General features: G+C 45.2%; 1 protein-coding gene across 6 annotated transcripts in view; it reads right to left on the bottom strand.

Moving 5' to 3' along the window:
- Nucleotides 1–22880, bottom strand: part of DGCR2 (DiGeorge syndrome critical region gene 2) — a 1169540-nt gene that overhangs the window by 362282 nt on the left and 784378 nt on the right. The gene's annotated exons all lie outside the window — the stretch shown is intronic.

Genomic DNA, 22880 nt, shown 5'->3' on the forward strand with positions numbered 1-22880 from the left:
GCCCATCATACTGCTCTGAGTTCTAACACGTTTATGTGTAGGAGTGACTCCGTTGGAGACCAGCGACCCTGCGTTTGGAGAGCACCCATGTGAGCTCCCCATCCAGTTAGGGACGCATCCGTGACTATGATTCGCTGAAACCCCGGCTCCTGTAGGGGTACGCCGTTGTTCAGATTGTGGAAACTGTGCCACCACTGAAGGGTCCGTAGCAGCTTGTAGTCGTCGATGGTTATCTTGTCTGACCACGATCCTTGAGGCTGCGTCCATCGGTCCGCGAGGAATTCCTGGACTGGCCTCATGAATAGGCGACAGTTTTCCACCAGATGGATGCAGGATGCCATGGCCCCTAGGACCGAAACGTATTTTCTCACTGAGATCTTGGTGTTTCGCCGTAGTCGGCATGCTTGTTGATTGAGTCTTGAAGTTCTGTCGAGAGAAGGTTTCACTAACCCTAACTGGGTCTCGAACTGTGCCCCCAGGAATACCAGCGATCTCGATGGCTGCAGAGAGGATTTTTCGAAGTTTATGGCGAATCCCAGCTGTTGTAGAAGCTGCATGGTGGCTTGTAAACTTGTGTTGGTCGACGCTGGGGAGGATCCCCTTACCAGCCAGTCGTCGATGTATGGGTATACATGGTGGCCTTGCTTCCTTAGCCAGGCCGCAACTGGAGCCAGGCATTTCGTGAACGTTCAGGGGGAGGTCTTGAGCCCAAAAGGAAGAACCGTGAATTGGTAGTGAGTCCGCCATATTACAAATCTTAGGAATTTCCTGTGTTCCGACACATTGGAATATGGAAATACGCGTCCTGTAAATCCAGGGACACTAGAAAATCCCCCTCTTGAATGGCGCGGATCACTTCCTGCAGAGTGAGCATCTTGAATTTTAGGCTCTTCAAAGATTTGTTGAGATCGCGTAAGTCTAAAATGGGACGCCATTTGCCGTTCGGCTTTTTTACGACGAAATATCTTGAGTAGACTCCTTGACCTCTCTGTGATGTAGGAACTAATTCTATCACGCCCTTTGCTAACATGAGTGTTACCTCTTGTTGCAGTATCTTCAGATGGGAATGAGCGGTGAACGCAGGTGGAATTTGCGGAGGGCTGTGTTTGAATTGTAAAGAGTGTCCGTTTCTTATAGTATCCAGCACCCATTGATCCGTCGTTATTCGTTCCCATTCGTCGACATATGCTGAAACTCTTCCCCCCAGAACGATGTGTTGTATGTCACTGCTGATCTTTATTTTGCTTGTCTCTCGACGACGACGGATATGATGGTCTTTTTCTGGAAGTCTGGAAGTTCCGGCGACGGTTTGCCGTTTGGGAGGCACGTCTGTATCCCTGGGAGGGGTAAGCAGATCTGCCAAAGGATGTGTCTCCAGATGCAGAGAATCTTGAATTACCTGAAGCCCCTCTAAAGGGACGAAAAGACTTGTAGTTTCTGCCACTCTGGAGGGCACCCAATGAACGTGCCGTGTCCGAGTCCTCTTTCATTCCCTTTAGGGCTTCGTCCACCTTCTCACCGAAAAGAAGGTCTCCCTCAAAGGGCATATCTAAAACTTTGTATTGTACTTCTGGCCTGAAGTAGGTATACTTAAGCCATGACTGTCGACGTAATACGACCCCATTATTGACTTGCTTGAAGCCTGACTTAGCGAGGTCCACCGCGATGTTTATTGCGTGATTTGAGGCTTCCTCACCTTCTCGGACGAGTAACATCGCTGCCTTCCTATGCTCTTCCGGAAGATGATCAAGCAACGGAACTAGCCTGTGCCACATCTCCCTATCGTATCTGGCAACAATTGCCAGAGAGTTTGCGGCCTTTACTGTGGTCGCTCCCACGGATAGCACTTTTTTGCCAAAGGCATCTTGGCGGCGTCTCGCTTCGTTCTCAGGAGTCGTCGTGCACTTGTGCTGGGCCTTCGTTTTCCTCGCCGCTGCCGCCGCCGACACCACCGAGTCTGCCGTTGGTTGGGAGGATAAACACATGGGGGTAGACTCTGGAGCCTTAAACTTTTTTTCCAGGCGTCCTTTCACTGCCGGCTCTGAAAACGGGTGACGCATTGTCGGCAACCCCTCCTTCCATACATGGTCTAGTATTGGTATCGAGAACACAGACCTTCTTTTACCCATGTGGTCGAACAAAAAAACAGTCCTTTTTCTGTTCTTCCTGGGACAAACCAAATTCTTTGCATGCCTACTCCATCATAGAATGGAATGACGCAATGTCGTCCGGAGGGGACGGGTGAGCTGGGCTTCTAGGGGTTTCCAACTCCACCTCTGACTCCCAGGTTGGATCCCTGGAGGGGGATGATGAGATATCCGACATGGCTCCCCTGTCAGACTCCGAATCTGGCAGCTCACCTTCCTCTTGTGCCAGTGCTGAGATTGGAGTGCGTAGGTGCGTCGGTTGATGGGACGGGCCCGGCTCGTCGACGGGTGACTGTGGCAGGTTTGCCTGAGGTAGTCTCTGGTCCAACGACTAACAACGATTGAAGCGTGGACAGAATTTCCAACGACAAAACAGATTGAGGATTGAGAAGAGGGGCAGATACCGGTATAACGGATCCCCTCGTCGACGACTTGTCAGCCACTCGTAGCCCTAGGTCTGCTGGGCCAGCTATTATCTCATTCTCGTCCTCCGAGGACAGCAACACAGCCTGTTCTTGTAGTAAAGTATCCGGGGGAATCGGATCAAAAATTTCAGGCCTCCAGGCCTCCTGTAGAACCCCCGTCGACGAGGCCATCGTCGACGTCGTTGTCGGTGGGACGGTGGATGCCACCTGTGGCAGGGTGGAGGCCGATGACTGGGCCGCCGTCGACGACGGTGACTTAGCAGGTGGTTTTGGCGGTCCCGCCTTTTCCACACTTGGCTTGCTTTTACTCGACTCTCGACTCGTGGTCGATCTATGATGATCGCCCGAGGAGGATTTCCTTTCCTTTGATGAAGATGATTTCTTTGACTAGGAGTCTCTAGTTGAGTGACTTCCAGACGACTCTTTTTCCGTCGGTCGAGATTTCTTTGCCGGTGGTTCCGACGAGGTAGCGCTGCGTGATGCATTTGCCGATTGTGTAGAGCCTACCTCCGAAGGGGGGTGTGCCCCCGCTCCATCATTCAGCCATGCCACCAGTCGTCGACTGCGGTCTTTGAGGGTTTTTTGAGAAAACCCTTTGCATATGTCGCAGTTATCTGCCGAATGACGAGGGTGGAGGCAATATATACAATCCATATGTCCGTCCCCCTCGTAAACTTTTTTCAAGCTGCACGTCGCGCATGGGCGGAAGAGCGCTTTTCCTGACACGGAGGACATTTTCTGTACTCAAATTCCAGTAATGCAACCTTGTACAAAATAGTAAGACAACGCGAGGAGATCCCACTACTTTGGAGACGGTTGAAATCTGAAGGGGAACCGCGGGGGCGGGCCTCTTAAACGGGGACGGCCTACAGAACATGCGTAGGCGGGTCCTAAAAGGACGTAGATAGGACACAAAAGTGTCGGAAGTTTTCCTATTGGAAAAGGCTATATATGTGTACCGAGAGGTCCCAGTCTGACGACGGGGAATATTCTAAGCATGTGAATCCATGAAAGATCCAATGCTGGAGAATTGGTTGTGACTCAAGCTTTAAAATGGTTACTATTGTTTGTTTATTTTATTTGTATAGCGCTCCAAACCCAGGGGTAGAAGGGCGCTTAAGAATACGGTTACAGCGTTGAGAAGTATCTTTGTGTTGCATACTTATAATACATACATATATATATACATTTACCAATATACAGTTACAGTATATATACAGTACATGAGCCAGTTACCGCGCAAGGGGTGAGAGGTCTCGTATTAGTGGGGCTACTCTTTCTTTACGAGCCAGCTGATGACCTGCTTCCTGAAGATCTGGAAGGCCTTGATAGTTTTGATGTTGAGAGGTAGAGTGTTCCAGAGTTGGGGGGCAAGTACTGTGAAGCTTGCCCCTCCAGCTCTTATTAGGTGGAATCTGGGCACTGTCAAACAGTGTTGGAGGATTTGGTAGCAGGTTTCATGGTGAATATGTTAGCTAGGTATGGTGGTGCTAGGTGATTGAGGGACTTGTACGTGAGGCAGATGGTTTTTAAATCAATTTTTGGCGTATGGAGAGCCATTTGCAGGCTTTCCTAGTAGCAGAGATATGCTCTCGTCTAGGAATGTTGAGGGCTGGGCGCAGAGCGTTTTTTTGCAGTACCTGCAGCTTGTTGAGTACGGATTGGTTAGCACCTATGTACAGGCTGTTGCAGTAATCCAATTTGGATTGTATGAGGGCTCTGGCGAAGGTGAGGCAGTTGTTGGGTGATAGGAATGGTCTACTGGCCCTAATGAGCTTGCCGGTGTAAGCAGCGGCTGAGGCGGTCATATTGGTGTGTTTGGAGATGTTGGTGTTGGCATCCAGATAAAAGCCAAGGGTTTTCACGCTTTTGGCAACGGGGATGGTGTGACCATCGATCGTGATGTTATTGTAGCTAGAATTTAGTTTAGTTAGGGTGTTGGGGGAGCCAACGATGAGGAGCTCTGCCTTCTCATCATTCAGGCAGAGGCCATGCAAGGCCATCCATGCCTGAATGATGGAGAATATTTTGTTGATCCGGGCAACGTCTGCTTGGTAATTGCCTGTGATGGTGAGGAGTATCTGGGTGTCATCAGCGTAATTTGTGTAGGTGACACCCAGACGGTCCAGTTGGTCAAATAGAGGCTTCGTAAATATATTGTACAAAGTGGGGGATACACAGGATCCCTGTGGGACCCCGCATGTGATGGGGATGGGGTCTGCTGCAGCTGTTGAGAAAACCCACATGGTTCTGTTTGCCAGGAAGGATTGTATCCATGTGATGGCAGAGGAGGAGAAGTGGGCTGCGGTGGCTAAGTGGCTACAAAGGATTTCATGGCTGACCAGGTCAAAGGCCGCTGAGAGGTCTAGGAGTAGGATTGCGGCATTGCCTTTGTCTTTAATTTCATCAATCTGGCTTTTGAGATCAACAAGGGCGGTTTCCGTTCCGTGTTTAGGTCTGAAGCCAGATTGACGTATTGCTAGCAGTTGGTTGGATTCCAAGTATTCCTGAGTTTGGATGTAGGCAACTCTGTCCAGGATTTTTAGTAGGAAGGGGACTGTGGTGATGGGCCTGTAGTTGGTGGGTATGGCTGGGTCGAGGGATTGTTTTTTCAGGAGTGGGAGAACCCATGATTGTTTTAGGTTGCTAGGGATCGAGTTATTGGTGCAGGATAGGTTGATAAGTTTGGTGATGAAGGGAGAGAGTTCTCTAGCTGCATCTTTTATGATCTGGGCGGGGCAGCTGTCTCCTTTGCAGTTTGATGGTTTCAAGGGGATGATGATTTTTTGGACTTCCGTAATGGTGACTTTCTTAAACGAGAAGCCCGAACTAGTATTGTTGGGCGTGGGTAGACTAGGGTTGGTGACCTTGTTATTGGAGAGTTGTTGACGTTTGTCCTCAATTTTGGTTTGGAGTCCTGAGATTTTATTGTTGAGGGCGTTTTGGAAGCTGGTGCACCAGGATTTGTCTTTCAGACAGGTGTCTGGAGGTGAAATCGGGTTTTCTAGTTCCTTCAGAATTTTAAATAATTCTTTGGTGGAGGAGCGTGCCTGAACAATCCTGGTGTTGTATACATCTTTTTTGGTGCGAATTATCTCGCTTTTGTAAAGTGAGGATACGTTTTTGAGGATGAATTTGTTTTCTGCAGAGGGGTTCGTTTTCCAAGTGTGTTGTGCCTTGGCTTTCTCTTTTCTGAGTAATTTGAGCTCAGAGCTGTTCCGCAAGTTCAGATGAGCTTTAGGTTTGTCTTTGCGTATTTTCAGGGGTGCAACAGTATCCATTGCCTTAGCCATGGAGTCATTGAAGGTGTCAATCAGCAGGTTTAAATCAGCGTTGGCTGGGAGAGCATTGAGGGTGGGTAGGACCAATGGTAGTAGGGCTTCAGCAGTGATGTTGCGTTTATTCCTGGTGGGACAGACTGGTGGCGGGGGGTATTTATTGAGCAGTACCTGATTGGTGTTGATCTCAAGAGGGAGCATGTGATGATCAGTCCATGCCAGAGGTTGGGGGTCTTTGCAGGTTGTATTGCAATTGTAGGTTGCTACCACGTCAAAGGTTCTGCCTTTTTGGTGGGTGGGGAGTACAATGAGTTCAGTGAAGTCATGTTCAGTTAGGACATTGGCTAGGGATGCAGCATGTGCATAGTTTGGGTCCTGGTAACCGAGGTTGAAGTTCCCAAGGATCATGATTTGTGCTGATGGTTTGGAATTTTCGGTGATGAGGGATGTGATGTCTTCTTCAAAGACCCCAGGGGGACCTGGGGGTCTATATATGAGGTAGAGGGTGAGGGTGATCGTGGTTGTGGGGGAGGTTTGCTGTTTGTTTTTAAGTGCCTCGCAGGATGTGAGTGACACTGGGGGGGAGGGCTGATCTGAGGTCTAGGGAGGATTTGGAGATGATCGCAACACCTCCACCTCTAGCATTAGGTCTATCAGCTCTGAGGATAGAGTATTTGTCTGGGATGGCTAGCGATCAGTGAGGTCCAGACGCCTCATGAAGCCAGGTTTCTGTTAGGACTAGGAAGTCGAGGTCATTGGTAAGGATGATGTCTGCAATTTCTGTTGGCTGGGCAGCCAAGGATCCGACATTGAGTAGGGCACCTTTTAGTGAGGGAGGTATGGGCTTATTTGGCGCATTGTGCTTTGTAATGGTTTTGGTGTTAGGTTTGGAATTGGGCCTAGTAGTTGTAGTGGGGAGCCTGGAGCCCAATCTGTCGTTTCGGGCTGTGAGGTTGGGAGTAAAGGAGGGGGGGGGCGGGGTTAGGGCGGGAGGCTTGTTGCAGGCGGGCAGTTTAGTATTGAGTTTAGTTTGGTTGGACATAGCGATAGGACTGGGGTGGCTATGTGTAGTGTTGGTGGGGGGGGCTTGGGTTGACCTGGGAGGTGTGAGGGTGGTGGTGAGTGGGTGGGAAGGGGGATACGGAGGGTAGGAACGGTGTGGGGCAGGGGAGGGGTGGTGTCTGGGGCACCCTAGTTTAGCTAGGCAGTCCTGGTAGGCTATGTAACTATTATTGCTACAGGGTACGTTGTCCAGCGTTAAAGGGAACATGATTAGGGCAAGCCAGAAGATCATGGTCTAGCGGTGCTTGATGCTGGAGGCTAGTGGCACTAGTGGGGGGGTGGGCCGTGAGTAATGGATATGGATATCCACATTGGACTTGCCGCATATGGGCAAATTAGGAAGAGTATTCAGCTCTTGTGCAATAACTTCTGAAGTACTTTATAAAAGAATGGCGCTGGAGTAAAAGCATAAGTAATTATCCCATGCCATATAATCCATAGTGCATGTTTTGAGTACCCGGAGGTGAAGTGTGTGCATTTTACATTTATACTTGTTGCGAATAAGTCTAGACTTGGTTCTCCCTACATTTTGAATTGTGTTGCGTTCCTAGTAGTGTACCTATAAGATCTGGTGACTTATCATCAAGACAATTGTCTATCCTGGAACATGTTGGGCAAGCAGGGTTATGTTCTTTTTCATGCATTAATTGCATAAATGTGTGCTGTTTTAGAGGGTCTGTCTGCCTGCTTGCATATGTAGTGTTGTGTAGTCTGCCTTTATGAGAATGCACTTTTTCTGTATGTGTGTGTGGTAGCTGCATGAGGTTAGGTCAACAGACATTAGCTCCGGGATACCGGTGCAAAACTGTGCCTGTAGCTTGGTCTATATACCATTCTCTTTTTATAGGACTGCAGATGTATTTCCCCCCTTCAGCCCCCCCCAGCTGGTCATGATGCATTGACAACTTGAACCAGGGGATTTACAAATGTGTATCCATTGATCATATTTAGTAACACTATTTAAGTGTTTGGACATCCTTGCTTAAATCATCCCTATATCTTCCCAATTGCCAGTGGCTTGTGACTATTAAGCACCGACCTGTCTCATATGCAGTCCTGATTGCTGCACCAGATAAATGCAGGATGCCATCATTCATATCAGATTAAATGGTATTATCTGATTAAAGAGTACAATTGCCATTAGGTTTGCATTCGCAAATGCACTGCGATTACAAAGCTCCTGGGTAACAGACATGGTGCCAATGTTATCCAATATCAAACTACTTAGAAGTGGTAGTGTAAAGTATCTACCTTGAAACAAAGGTATACTTGGTGCTCTGGGAACATGTGAAAATGAAAATAAACATCTAAACTCCAATAGTTGATGGTGTTTGCCTCCCATTTGTGGGTGAAACATTTTATTCTTCCCCCGACTAGGAGAACATCAATATTATGGTATTTATTGGGCGCGAACCTAGCTTCGAGAAGCAACTGAGCGTTTTACAGAGGTAAACAATACAGATACATAATGGAGAGCTTTACAGATGTATACAATAATACAGATGCATAACTGATCGCATTTCAGAGATATCAACAGAACAGATATACAGCAGGAGTGGAATACAGAGGGGCACAGAGGAGGGGTACAGCTGTACCAAGTGGCGGGGACGAAAAGGGCGGGTGGCATGTAGCACGATGTGATGGCCTAGGTGTTGAGGCGGAGAAATGGGAAGGTTTCAGATTTTCACGTCACTGCCTCAAGCAGATCCTCAGTGTGGACATAACTGGAGGTAGTGACCATGCCTTTAATGTCATTTCCCCTTGGGTCATACTCCTGTATATGATCAGTGTTCATGTAGTCCACCGGTGTTGCCCTGAAAGGGTATTTATCCAAACCTTTGTGAGATTTGTCCTGTGTCTTCCTATCCCCCTTCATATATTTCCCTCATGAGCATGTACAGATTAACTTTGGCCTGTGCAAAAGCATGGTCCTGCATATCTAGCTATGGTGCGGATGTCGAGTTGTAGTATTTATCTGAGCGATGTTTTCATAGTCCTAACTCTCCTAAGTCAACATTTTCACCCTCTTGGGTGTCAGAAGGGAAAAAGGATTGCTCCCATTCCTGACCATGCACAACACTACAAAGGGTGTCTTTAGTCTGCATTTGTATGAGGCTTTTTGCCCATGTACCTTAATGGGGATGTGAAAACGTATGCCAAGAACACAGCCCTTGGCGCACCTGGGGGCAAAAGCTGTGTTGAGAATGTCCTTGCCTTTCAGTGTAAATTTGTTCACATCAAGCATCCGTAGCCATGGAGCCTGAAGCATTGTGATCAATGTTAATGTGCTTTTCGGCAACATACTTGGAGGCCAATTGTCTAACTATGCGCTCCTGTGTTGTACATTTTCCTGCAATTGGACTTTGGTGCCAGATGTTTTGGCAGCACATTTCGCAGCATTACATTTTCTAGCACCATTTTTTTAATGCTTTATTTCACGGGACTGTTTGTCTGTGCCAGATATCGAGGCACTGAATGACTGATGTGTGCCTTGCTAGGTGGACCGCCGGTGTGTACGTATGCCCACGCTTTTTGTAAGGGTAGTAGCCCCTCCATTCCTGTGGGCCATTGCATGTGTGACCTTTGCGCACGTCTTCAGAGTGGGCTGAATGGTATTTTTGGCTGAGATTCAGACATTGTGTAAGCCACGTGGTGGCTATAGAGTCACTTTGGAGATGGCACAGAGGCAGAACAGAATCTTTGTGTGTTGACAAGAGTAATCTATGGAAGAATACCCGACTGCAACCATGTCTTCTGCCAAAGTTCCAGCGGTATCCACTTTGGCAGCTTCCATTGCATGGGCTGCCTAGCATGGATTGCCTGCTCTAAGGTTCTGAGGTTAACGTTTTAACAGACTGTACTTGGCTCTTCCACATGGTCTCTGGTCACACATGGTGGCACATTTCAGGGTATCTAATTATGTCAATTTTGTGCTGCAATTAGGGCAAATGTAAATAGAGTTTTCTCCACCGGTCCAGGTGTGTGCAGAAATTTCTAGATCATAAATCGAAGCTAATAAGTCACTCTCACCACGACCATTCCCACACTCTCTTTGTTCGTGCAGTATCCTTATGGTCAGTATCCTAGTAGTTTGCCAGTTGCCCAGTGTTTAGAGGAATCGCCACCCCTATGTTTATGGTGCTGGTTACATTTCTGATCCTAGGCAAAGAAGTCCTACTTCAACTTGGCTTCTTTAGAAGTAGCTGTGGCCAAGCAATGAAGGCCAACTATGGGCAGGGAGCAGGTCGCACAAGAATACTGGGTAGCACAAAACTATTTTTAATAATGTCTGCACTAGGGTAAATCACAATACATTGTATACCTTGGTAAAGCAATCTTTTGGTGAAGTTTACAGGCAGATCATTTGCGGTGATCCAACTTTTTTAAGTGTCAAAAGCAAAGTCAAAGGTCATCACGGACTACAGAGGGTATCTTACGACATGCATTGACTCAACCAAAATGCTATCTCAGGAAATCCTGCACTAGACTGACAGATTCCAAATTGGCTGAGCAGTGGGTTTTCAATGATAAAAAGTTCAATGTTTCAATAGGAGTAAAACATCATAGATCAGACTTCTTCGGAATTGCTCATGCAGCTGTCAGAGGGAGTTTGGCTGAAATCTTGCGGTCGGGTGTCTTCTGCAATTCCCAATTGCTAGTAGTCAAAAATGTAAACAAGAGGATAGGTCAACTGCAGAAATTCCAGTGGTCCAGCAGCAGGTGTGGTGCATCTGAAGAGGCTGTTCAAGCAAGGACGGGTCAGGTCCCAGTGGAATAGCGTGAGCTGCGATATGGTTAATTTGACCAGTTCACAGCAGGTGCAGCTGCAGAGTCCAAAGAAGCAGCTCATGCCCAAAAGAGGCAGCTTAGGTACGATTTACTTCTATTGGGTTTCTTCCGAGCTGTCGCTTAATTTTCTTGTTCATGTAGCAAATGTGGCCTTGTCCTCCCACCATTATCAGTGCTCGGTGTCCGCTACTTCCACTACTGTCTGGTAAGCAATGTTATCCTGGAAGCAGGGGATACTCGAAGGCTTACAATGTGGAGGTACCTGAGCATTCATGTGAAGCAATCGCTGGTGCTCCGTTTCCTCTGCTCAGTGTAATTATGATGTCACCAGATACCGACCAGAGCTTTGCAGAAAGAAAGGTTTTTGATTGACTGGAAATGAGCAGAGCCTCAAGCTAAGATTTGTTTCTATTAATAACCATGCGGCTGTCCAGCCTTCAACACAGAAAATGAGCCGAAAGACAAATGGCAATAAAAAGGAAAAACGAGACCTGAAGTCCTAATCAGAAGTAAGATTGATATTGTAATAGCCATCAAATACTAAGGGGCTAAAATCTGCAAACCGGAAAAGGGAAAATCAAACAATATTCAGATGAGGCCCAAGTTTTCCAATCCTAGGGTACATCAAAGTGATAGGTTGTTTTTAATCAACATACTTCAGCGTAAACCATCTCTTCAATGGTCTTTGTCAATACAACTGCACTCTAAATATTATCTCCAAATCATGTGATCGAAAGATCTCAGAGCATGCCTTATTCTATAGCGCCAAGTTATTAGTTTAAGCGAATCTCTTGGCTCCCTAATTGGATGGTATCTCCACATGTGTCATCACAAAACTAAAATGTCATGCAGTAACGACTGTTATTTTGGATTTATAATGAACAGCAATTGACTTGTGTAGCAATATGTTCACTTGCACAATATTGTTTTTCACATCTGGGTCTTCCACGTTTACTGTACTCTTTTCACTTATGTGGTCAGGTTTTCAGTCCAGTGTTTGGCCAGGGTTATCATTTCTACTTTGACGCTGCCCCAACCTGTACTGGGCCTCTAGAAGTTATAACAGTGTTGGTTCCTTTTCTCCCTCTGTGCATTTTAGGCTTCCGATTTTCCTGATGTATGCAGTCAACCCATAAAGGGTCCTAGACTTGTGCTCCAATCCAGTTTATCTTTTATTTGATTGAGGTTTAGTCTGCAAAGGCTAGTATCATGGCTGTGTGTCCAGTTTCCGATGTACGCAGGCTTTTACTGTTACTAAGAGCCATAAAAGACATGCTAAATGCACAAGAAAAACCAGGGGTGTGCAAAGTGGAGGAAGTGAAAAAGGTCGAAGAGTTATCACTACATTATCCAGGGAAGAGGGTTAATAGTGGACATTTTATAAAATTATGGGGTCCTTTCATACTGCAACAGTTTCCTTCTCCTTATGGTTTTTTCCCCCAGAGCTTCTTGGAAACCATCCTGGAAGCTTTGAGTCTTCAGACCTTTCTCACACACTTTTAGTTTCGCACAACAGTTTTAAAAAAGTGATTTTCTGCTGATTTACGACGGTAGAGGATTCAAAGTCAACAATTTTAGACCGGAATAAAAAAAAAATCTTTTTTACCTTGTAGGTGTTGTGACGAATCTTCAGATGTCGTCCCTTCTCCGCTAGGGCGAGGGTGGGAGTTGGGGGTGGAGTCCCTTGCCAAGAGGGCAGGATGATGAGGCTGCTACCCAACTGTGCCCCTAGGGGTTGTGCTCAATTGAGGATTGCATGGGGAGGATTTCCCCCCCCATGGGATTAGGGATGACGAGGAGAGGACATGGCATCCCAATTACACTATTACCATACCGTCCCGAAATAAATGTCCTCTCCCCTAGCATCCCTATGTGTTTTTGCCAGTCCTTTAATTTAGAAAAGACAGACACAAAAGATACCAAATAACGTATTACAAACTCTGGAAGGCGATATTTTGATGAAGAGGAGCTGCAGAAGTATCAAGATTACTTCCTCCAACTACAAGAAACATTCTAGTATTTTGCTGTCTCCTATTGGACGGGAGACAGCTGAACTAGAAGAGGGAAGTTAAAATATGGTGTCTGATCCTTTGCCAAGGAGCCGGAGGCCAGTATGCCGGACACGATAGGAGAGCCGGGCAGATCAAGGCAGGGAGCGGGTCTTCACTCGACAGGAGTATCCCCGGCTGTTTGGGCTACCGGGACTCCAGACCGTCTAGGTACCAGAAGGAAGCGGGAGGGAGAAGTGTCGCGATCGAGAAACCGAGAGGACAGCGAAACCAGTCAGGGGAAGCAGAGACCGGGGAAGACGTGGAGCGGCCCAGGAACAGTCACACAAGACCTGACGAGAACAGAACCCGGATGCACCAAAATCTAAGGTACGCAGGTTGCCGGCAGGGTCAGAGGGAGCAAGAGAAACTGAAAAGCAACAATGGGGGTGAAAGATGCCACCAACCAAGGGCCTGGGATCCAAGATAAATGAAACTGTATGCACTGCTTATCCGTAAAGGGGTCTGTGACCCGAAAGAAGTACAGTGAAAAGCCAATATGAAAGGATCTAGGACCCGCAGAGGATACCTAGAAGGGAACCAGGCTTCCAGTTTGGATCTGTGTGAGACAAAAAGGCGAGTCTGGGACACCACCCATATGACAATTACAACAGAGCTCCCTTCATCGTCACAGTACTTGAGAAGGTAGTGACTAGGTACAAGGAGAACTTGATGAACATTGTGATAGAGTGCTAAAATGAGGGAGGCATCCTCTTAGCTTGTGTTAAACCTTGACCAGGATGAAGAGACTCCCTCTGGTGCTATTTATGAAAGCCTGAGAAAGGCCAGGGGAAGGGAGACATTCCTCCTGATGTTGAGATCATTGTATGCTATTTCTCTGTGAGGATCTAAGTCCAGAGGAAGTGAGACAACCTTCTGAACCAAGAAGATCAACCTTTTCTTTGGTTTAGTTTCAAGTGTAAGGGATGGAAATAGTTTTATGACACAGGGCGGTGGTTATTTGGTTTAGAGGGACATTATGCCATTGCCATTAGTATTTAGTTGAGGCAGGGAAACCCCCTCAGTCATAGGCAAATATTTGCCAACAGCCATGCCACTCTCTAGGTGCAAAGCATGTGATTGCAAAGTGAATGTGCAATGGAATCTGCCTGTTTGGTGGCTCAATTGCAGCCGAAATAAATATGGCAGTAAAAAGGAAGAGAGCAAATGGGGGAAAACATGGGATCTCCATTCACTGTCAGATGCTTTATGAATCAAAGCTACCAGAACCCCCCCCCAAGGCTTTTAAAAGCTTGAGCTGCTACGACACTGGGACGATGCAGACCCCAAATTGCCACCAAATTACACTTTGAGCTTTACAATGTTAAGACACAAAAATATGTAAAACAGAAGCTTAACACACCATGTGCTGCTTTCCTGCTTTAATGGAGTTCATGTTGGGTTCTCAGCCCTGCTTGCTACAGCTGCTTCAGAACAGCTGCAGATTACAGCATCTCTCTGTAGCCACCCCCCACCATGGAGAGGCCATAGCTTTGGTGCTAGTCTCCAGACAGCAGAGATCGACAGCAAGCAACAACACGCATAAGAACGAAAATGATGAATGTACATGCAGCCACTTCCAACCAGAGTTTGGACACTGTCATATTTGAGATCAGGTCCAAGTGAGTAGCTCAGCTCCCAATGACAGGACTGCATTAATCAAACCTTTAGCAGCCAATGGTTCCCACCAGAAGTAGTTGGAGCAGGGTGGGGAGTTGCTAAGATTGCTGGTTGCTGCAACAAATCACATCACATAAGTGGTACGGGGGATGGGTAGGTGGGAGGAGGGCAGGGTAGTAACTGAAGAATGAGGAGAATGCAGGGCATGGGGGAGAATCCCCAGTCAATCCCGACCAGGCTATATCTGGTGGAGATTCGGGACATTTCATCCTATTCGGGACATCTTTCAGATTGTACATCGTCCGGCACTTATTCCCACAGTCTCCCCTATGGAAAAACTGGCAACAAGAGAGCAGACACTTCTCAAAGTGTTGTGAACACTGTTTTTCTTTTCTGGTCACACACCGGGGCCGTAGACTCCTACATCCTCTTACATGGAACAAAAGCAATTACTTGGACACAGTGGGGCAATGAATCACACTTCGATTACTGGTTAGAAGAAAATAAACGGCTTGTTATAGGCCATTTAGTCACACCCAATATACATACACATAACTAAAACATAACATACAGTTAATTATACCTAAACATAGAAAAATAGCTTCACTGTTAGTATAGTTGCAGAAGACACAGTCATCTCGGCCACCACAACATTGCTTAGTCCCAGAGCAGGTAGGCAGAGAGATCACTCCTGCTAATGGGGTCTGGAGCACAGTGTCCTCCATCTCAGCAAGACTTCATCACCGGGGTCAAATTCTCTGACTTCCCTGAGGAATACCTCATCTCTTTATGGGGAAATCCCTGCCCCTTCATGGTTACTACTGCCCAGAGCAGACAGCAAGCATTGGGAGCAAAGAGAGGAAAATCGAGTTAGAAGTGGAAAAACCCAGCTTCTCCCCCTCGCCTTCTTTCCCAGCACCCCTTATCACTGCACCTGCAAAGCTCTGACTCCCTCTTTAGATCGTCCTTCAGCGGACAATACAACAAATATTCTCCACAGTTGGCTCATCTGACATAATTATGTGACCTTGCAACCATTGCCGTATTCACGTTCGCTTACTGGGCCCATGAAAACGTAGGCTTTCATTGCAGTAATGGAAGTGAATGTCCAAAATGGCTGTGCAGCTTTTTTTAAGCTAATTCTTTGCCCACACAATACAGACACCAATGAACTTCTGTGAGTAACACTTTCTTTGCCCTCTTGAAGTCAATGCCTTACCCACCTTTGTCAGTGTCTTCCAATTCTGCTTCCAGGATTTACCTTGGTTGCCCTTTACCCTGTATTTTCTCCTGGATGACTTCTTGCAATATTTATACTGTACTATGGCAATCCTCTCCCTCCTGGAAACCATCACATTCGACTTGCTTCCCTCGCAGAATTGTGTGCCTGGACTATTTGGTTTTGTCCAGAATACTCTTTCCCCAGTGACTGATTCACTAAAACGAGTCTTCCTGCTGCCCGGGTTAGGCCCATTGCGAACTGGGATAATTCCGTCCATAATGCAACATTGCGGTGGGTGGTTACCTGGCTAATGGACTACAGCAAACCACCTGGTGAGGTTTGCAAAATAACAGATACCGCTACCATATACAGGCAGTGGAGAACTTATGAACGGTTTATCCTATTACCATTAAAAAACGTACTATTCATTGTTTAGTCTCCCTTTTTCTTGCACCCTGTGTGAGAACCAGGCTACATACCTCACACATTTTCATCAGAGTTCCTTGGCACAGTTTTCTGTGAATATATGACAAATATTTCATACCTGTAATCGTCTTTCTGATGCTTGTATCTGCTTAGATTCACATGCTTTGCATAGACCAACATCTAGTGGCTGGTGAGGAGTATTACATAATAGTTTGAAAAAGGGACGTTGACTGGGCGTTACTGTAATACTATCCCTACTGTGATGTGTACTGAACCCATGATCTCTCAAGCGCTGAGGTCCTCATTTTGTTATTTTTTCAGACCCGAGGTTGCATGGAGGATATAGTAAAGTGTGAATGAAGAATAGTTTGAAAAACCTCACATAACATACATGTGGTCTATGATGGTTCTACTCAACGAGAGGAGGCTCGGTGGGAGTATGTGAATCTTAGCAGAAACAAGCATCACAAAGACTATTACAGGCATGTAATATTTGCCTTGTGAGGCTTGTACAACTCCTTAAAATCACGTGCTTAGCATAGATAATCAAGCATACGAGAAGAAGGAAGTGGGTAATCGAAGGAACAGACCAAAAAATGTTTGAGTACAGGTTGTCCCACCTGTGAGTAATTCCTGGCCTAAATGAGTGTCAACCCAATAATGTGTGACCGTGTATACTGAACCTAATGTGGCCGCTTTGCTAATGTAGCCCCCGTACCACGTGTGGAGTGAACCTTCGGTTTAAATGGGAGCGTCTTGTTTGACAATGTGTAACAGTGCTGGATGCACCTTACAATCCATCTAAAAATGGTGGCCTTCGAGAAAGGGTCCCCTTCTCTTCGAGCTGCTAAAGAAACAAAAGAAATGTTCTGTCTTTTGGATTGGTAGAATCTTGTTGAGGTAGTACATGATTGCCCATTCGAACATAGAGTGTGGCGAGGCCTCTCCTAAATTGTATAGATTTTGAAAGAAAGCTGGCAGTTCAATTGATTGGTTGACATGAAACTTAGACATGTATTTAGTTGAAAATCGTGGATGTTTTCTTAAAACCACCTTTTTGTGATTTGCGACAAAAGGTTCTGCCACGGATAATGACTGAAGATCACTTACTCTTCGATTAGATGTAATCGTTATGAGAAAAGTGACCTTGTAAGTGAGATCCTTGAAGCTTGCTTTAAGCATTGGCTCAAAAGGTTGTCCCATGAGCTTGCTTAAGACAATATTGAAATTCCTACTAGGTGTTGGTTTGCAATTGGCGGGTAAAGTCGTCGTCTCCTATGAATGCTTTGACGACTGGGACTCTCCACCAAGAGACTTTACTTCGAGAACATGTAATGAATTAAAAGCAAGACCGAGTCTTACAAGTGCAATAAGTAATGCACTATATGTGACGGAGAACAGTCCATAGGGTTGACATTTGATTTTTTTTTGTTTTAACGCTATACTACAAATTGTTTCCATTTGTTAAAATAGCAGTGTCTAGTGTTGGATTTATGGGCTTCTTTTAGAATTTCCATGCATCCGAGAGGCAAATTAAGGTGACCAAACTGACTTTAGGAACCAAGCTGCTAAGTTGCTGCATATTTGAGCACACTTGAGCGACTCTCCTCCTGTCAGGAGCACCTCTCCCGTACGGCTATAAATCCTTTCTTTGCAGCCGTCTTCCCCGACTCCGCTTCATGCAGCGCGTACTCTGCTAAACCACATGCCTTCTTTTCATGCGTCGGCTTCTGCTAGCGCTGTCAGTTCTGCTTCAATTGCTTCCTGGCTCTCAGTGGCCTTCTCCGACTCCATCGGCTTCTCACCCGATTCCTTGTTCTGCTACTCACTTTTCCGCCTGTGCATGATTCCCACATTTAAATGTCCTGCTCAGGTACTTTGTATTAAAACAACTAGACTACACAGTTTCCTTAGTAGCACCATTGCTCATCATTGACTGTTCCTCTTCCTCGTCCCAGTATCATTTTAAGACTTCCAGAATTATTCAGCTTTAATTGAGTATTGAACTGAAAGTTATCAGAGATAGAAGATGTTATGTGAATGGTAGGTGCATTGTTTGGCTCTACTTTATGCCATCAATGTTTCAGGAAGATTGGAAGAATCATGAACCAGAGGAGCCAACACTTTCTCCTGATAAGATTCTCCTCTCACGTGATCCTCCTTCATAATACCGCCCCCAGGGTCACAATCAGATAGCAGCTGCCTAGCCATTTCACAAGAGGCCCATATCAGGGATTTAGTAATGCTTTTATTGGATTCATCACACATTTGAGTTTCACCTGTTATTAGCCAGTTATCTAGCTAAGGGTACACTGGAATACTTCCTCTGCATAGGTGCGCTGCCAACACTGCTAGTAGTTTTGTGAATATACAGGAGGTTAATGCAATCATGAAGGGGAGCACTTTGAATTGATAATGCGATTGGTCCACTTTGAATCATAGGTATGTTCAATGTATGCATCTTTCATATCTAGTGTTGTCAAAGTCTTGAGCAGTGGGATGACTTGCTGAATTGTTGTGGCTTTACATGTGTTTGTCGGCCCTAGATCCAGCACTGGACATTGTCTCGTCCTTCTTCGGCACAAGAAAGTACACAGAATAAATACCCTTGCTTACCTCTGATGGTGGAATGGGTTCTATGGCTCTTTTGTAGCAGTACCAGTATTTTAGAATCTGCAGATGTTCTATTTGTATCCTTCAGTGTCTTAGCGGTTGATTGCGCAGTTGTTCTCGATACTCACACACGTTTTTTTTTTACCACTGACAGCACCCACATCTCTGTGGGGATCCCCTCCCATTCGTAGTCGAACAATGTTGAGCAACCCCCTACTGGGGGGGATACAAAAGTGGACCTGGAACAGGAGTCATTGGTTTGTGGAAACGACCGAACCTCTTGAGGTTTGGCCTCTCCTGCCTTTGCTCCTTCTGAATTGCCTTGGAAATAAGGACTCTGTTCCAAACCACGAGGAGGGACCTGCACCAGAGGAGTAAGTTGTCTGAGCTGCAGAGCATCCCCCCCCTCCCCCCGAGTAGCTTTGGCAAAGAAAACTGCCTGCTTGACAGTGCGCCCCCCCCTCTGCTGAAAAGGACCATTTGAAATGAAATTTTATTCAATGTCTTTAATGTTTCATGATCCTTTTTTTGCAGTTTCTAGTTCCTGATGAACTACATTGCCAAATAAAACTTAAAAGGTAGCTTGAGTCTCTGCTCAAATGTCTGAGTTCCTAAGCCACGCATGTCTTTTTAATATTGTGTCCAAAGCAATGATTCTTCCGGCAGTATCTGCTGCGTCTAGGGTGTTTTTAGGTAGTGCATTAGCAGTTTGTTTCCCCTCTGCTAAGGATTTAAGTATTTAAGACTTCAGGGACCCTTGGGTGTTGGCAGTTAAGTTCCTCTACATGTTCCCACTGAGCCCTATTAAAACTCACTATTAAGGGGGTGTTGTTGGCAATGCGCATTTGATATACGGCAGAGGTTGCCACTTTTTTGCCAAGGGCAAAAAGATTTGTACTCTTATCAGGAGGGGCCTCGGGGGCTCAGGGTCCCAGGAGGATAGCTCAGGGGCAAAGTGTTCAACTTGGAAGCAAGACGACACGGAGCAACACAGGTTCCATACACGGAGCAACACAGGTTCCATCCCCGGATCCGTGCTTGGAAACCTCTGGGTATTAAGTGCTTTATAAATAACTTAACATATCATGTAGTTCAAGGGGTATCGAGTGTTGTGGTAGCAACCAGCGATGCTGGTTTTAAGTGACCCCTGATATAGAGAGGGCCAGTAATTTCTGGTTTCAATCTTGTCTCCTGCTCGTGGATTAACTGGTTTGGTTAACACTGCAGCGGACAAGGAGGGGTGTAGTCGTCTTTACAGAATTAAACAATGGGATTTATTGGCTAACCTCTATTTTCTTGTTGAGAAAGTCACCAACGAAATCGGTCTTCCTCAAATTCATGTATGTATTTAAAAATAATGGGCCGCTTTCCTAGGCAGGTCATTATGCAGTAAATTAACATTAATTGCAAAGAGGAGATGGGGTCCTCGACATGTGGTACAGGGAGGTAATCTAGGTCTGTACCTGCGTTATCCGCTAAATCCTGATCTTAGTCTGTGTAAAGCTTGATTTCTCCTGGCTCGCCATAAACATAAGGTACAAGTCTTACCTTCTTAGATGATATCTCCTCCTCTAAAACCCCCCCCTTTTTTTTTTTAAAGAATTTGTTTTTCTATGAACGCCATAAATTATGCCATTGTGTTCATGGTTACCGCAAGCCTTTCTTTTGTAACTCACATAAGGTTCCAGTGGTGGGAACTAAAATGTTCTTGTGTTTTGCCCTGTTCTTGTGGTTGTTTATTCCATTTGAGACTACCAGACAAAGAACTAGCTTCAACATGTGTAGGTTTTCTTTTTTCAACATGCGTCGAAAAAATAGTTTCCGTTGTGTGTTTTGTTTTATTTGCAGTATTACTTGTTGCAGAGGCAGTCGGCGAGAACGTGGGCCATGCGTCAAGTAAGAAACTTTAGGAACAGATGTTCTTTGTTCAACCTACCCGGGACGCACTGAGGTTGCAGTCTTTGCTGAGGAATTCAGGCCCTTCAGCAGAAGCGTTGAAGTTGCTGTGGGCAAAATGTGTTTTAACCCCGTAATGTGTTTAGATTTGCTTGGTGTACATGAGGAGGGCAACAAAATGTTGCATTGAGCGGATTTAGTGCGTTTAACCTTGTTGCCAGGTGAAGTCTCCATAGCAGAGGGTGACTCGGAGCTGGAGACTGGCCTATGGGAATACTGAAATTCCCAATCAGATCGCTCTGTGGCTTCCACAGTGGAACCGGGGCGGTCCTGTTCTGGCTCAGACTCTACCGCTCCAGCAGGGTAGTACGAAGATGACTCAGCCTGCATCATGTGATGTTAACTTCGACATGCACCTGAGGGTACTACAGAAAAGAAACCCAGAATTCACACCTCAAACTTGTCAGTACTAATACAATAAATGCACCACTAACACAGGGACTTGGTAACAGGATAGAGCCTACATATTTTAATATAGCAACATATCACTTCTAAATATTGAATAGTGTGCCTCCGGTTTGATATTTATTTTAAACCCAACGTGGACACACAAGGGCCCTCTTAAAACAACAAAGTATCTAGCAGCTATAGCTTTAACATTTTCGAACCGATAGCTGATATGAAGCACATGCAGTATACAACAAGGCATCACACGACCAACAAGGCACGTCTCGCTGATGTCACCATATTTTAATACACAGGACGCCATTGAATAGATGACACTGACTCTGAAGCAGAGGCGCAACACACTCCACCATTAATTAGGTTTAGAGGGATCACCATCTTAAACATGATGTTGCATTTTTGTATAATTATTATTCTTGCAGGAACACTGCACCTACACTGATCGATTTTCCTAGCGAAGGTACATCAACATACAAATACAAGCAAGTCTCCCTAAACACACTGATTTAAATGATGATCACTTATTTTCACTAACAGAGCATTAAGTTACTATTTCAGAAGGCTGATATACAATGGATACATTTGAGCTTTCCCAGTATGTTCAAACTAACCAATAATTGGTTAAGTGACAACGGACTTGGAACAATACTTTGAACGAAGAGTGACAAATATAGCGCTAACAAGGCGCAGTTCGAGTTTTACACGTATACACGGGTAATTAGAATGACAGACAGACCATACATAAATTGGATGTCTACTTGGATATATCAAGCTTGTACTTTACAGCACTTAGATTCCGAATATAGAACAGAAGGAGCACAGAAGCTGAATTTAAAGTTGTATTTACCTGTAATTGGACAGAAACGAGGTTCACTTTTGGAACCAGTATTGATACTGCTGCATATATCAAGAAGGATGCTGGATTAACTTTATTTACAAACTGTGACCAAGTTTTGTTTATTAACAATTGAGATCTTGACAAACTGTACGTGGCGCTAATATTGCAGGATTCCAACCACAAGTCATTAACTTAATATATTCAGCATTATAATTCAGCCAGGTCTGGATAGACTTGAACGTCAACAATATACATTGCAAAGATACTTCTTTTGCCTTCTCTTTTTTCTCTCCGTTTATGTTCCCCTCCAAAATGAATTCTGCTATTATGATCACATAAAATGTCATGAATGTGAAATATGGATGATTAAATCTGTATATAGACTACTTGAACCATGCGATGTAGCCTTGAAAAAGCCATGCATGGGCAAAACACATGTTGGCAGGACATATGTAAAACAAGAAATGTTGTGCATCATGATCAATGCTATAATAAATTATACCAAAACTTATATATTCACCTAAACAATATTTCACCATAAAATTGTGGTATGGAGTGCATGAGACCTGATCCAAACAATGAAACATTTTACTGTACAACTCTGGTTTGTAAAGGTATCCAAGTCAGGCACATGCAGGACTCCTATAACTCAAGTAGATAAACTAGAATACACATGGCGCAGAATCAGAACTTAGAGGTTGGTGGGTTTGTATTTGGCTACTGTTGTGTCTGTGTTGTAAAGATGTATTGTGATTTTTCTATAGAATATGTGAATATCACAAACAGCATTAAAATAGCATCCACTTTTATAGAAGGAAGTTACCTTTTCAATGTTGACTAACACGAAAAGTATCAAAAGAATTATTCTAGCTTATTTATGGTGCATACAAGATCACTTCTGCTTAAAGCAGACAACTCCTGAACCTGCAACATGCCATGGCAAAGAGTCAACCACAAACTGCTCATGAACCACATGTGGAACTACAAATTAAATTAAAATGTGTTTAACTGTTACATTGAACTTCAAACATGTATTGGTCAAATGCCTAAT

Source organism: Ambystoma mexicanum, chromosome 10 (genome assembly GCF_040938575.1).
Source record: "Ambystoma mexicanum isolate Mex_15411 chromosome 10, UKY_AmexF1_1, whole genome shotgun sequence".
NCBI lineage: Eukaryota > Metazoa > Chordata > Amphibia > Caudata > Ambystomatidae > Ambystoma > Ambystoma mexicanum.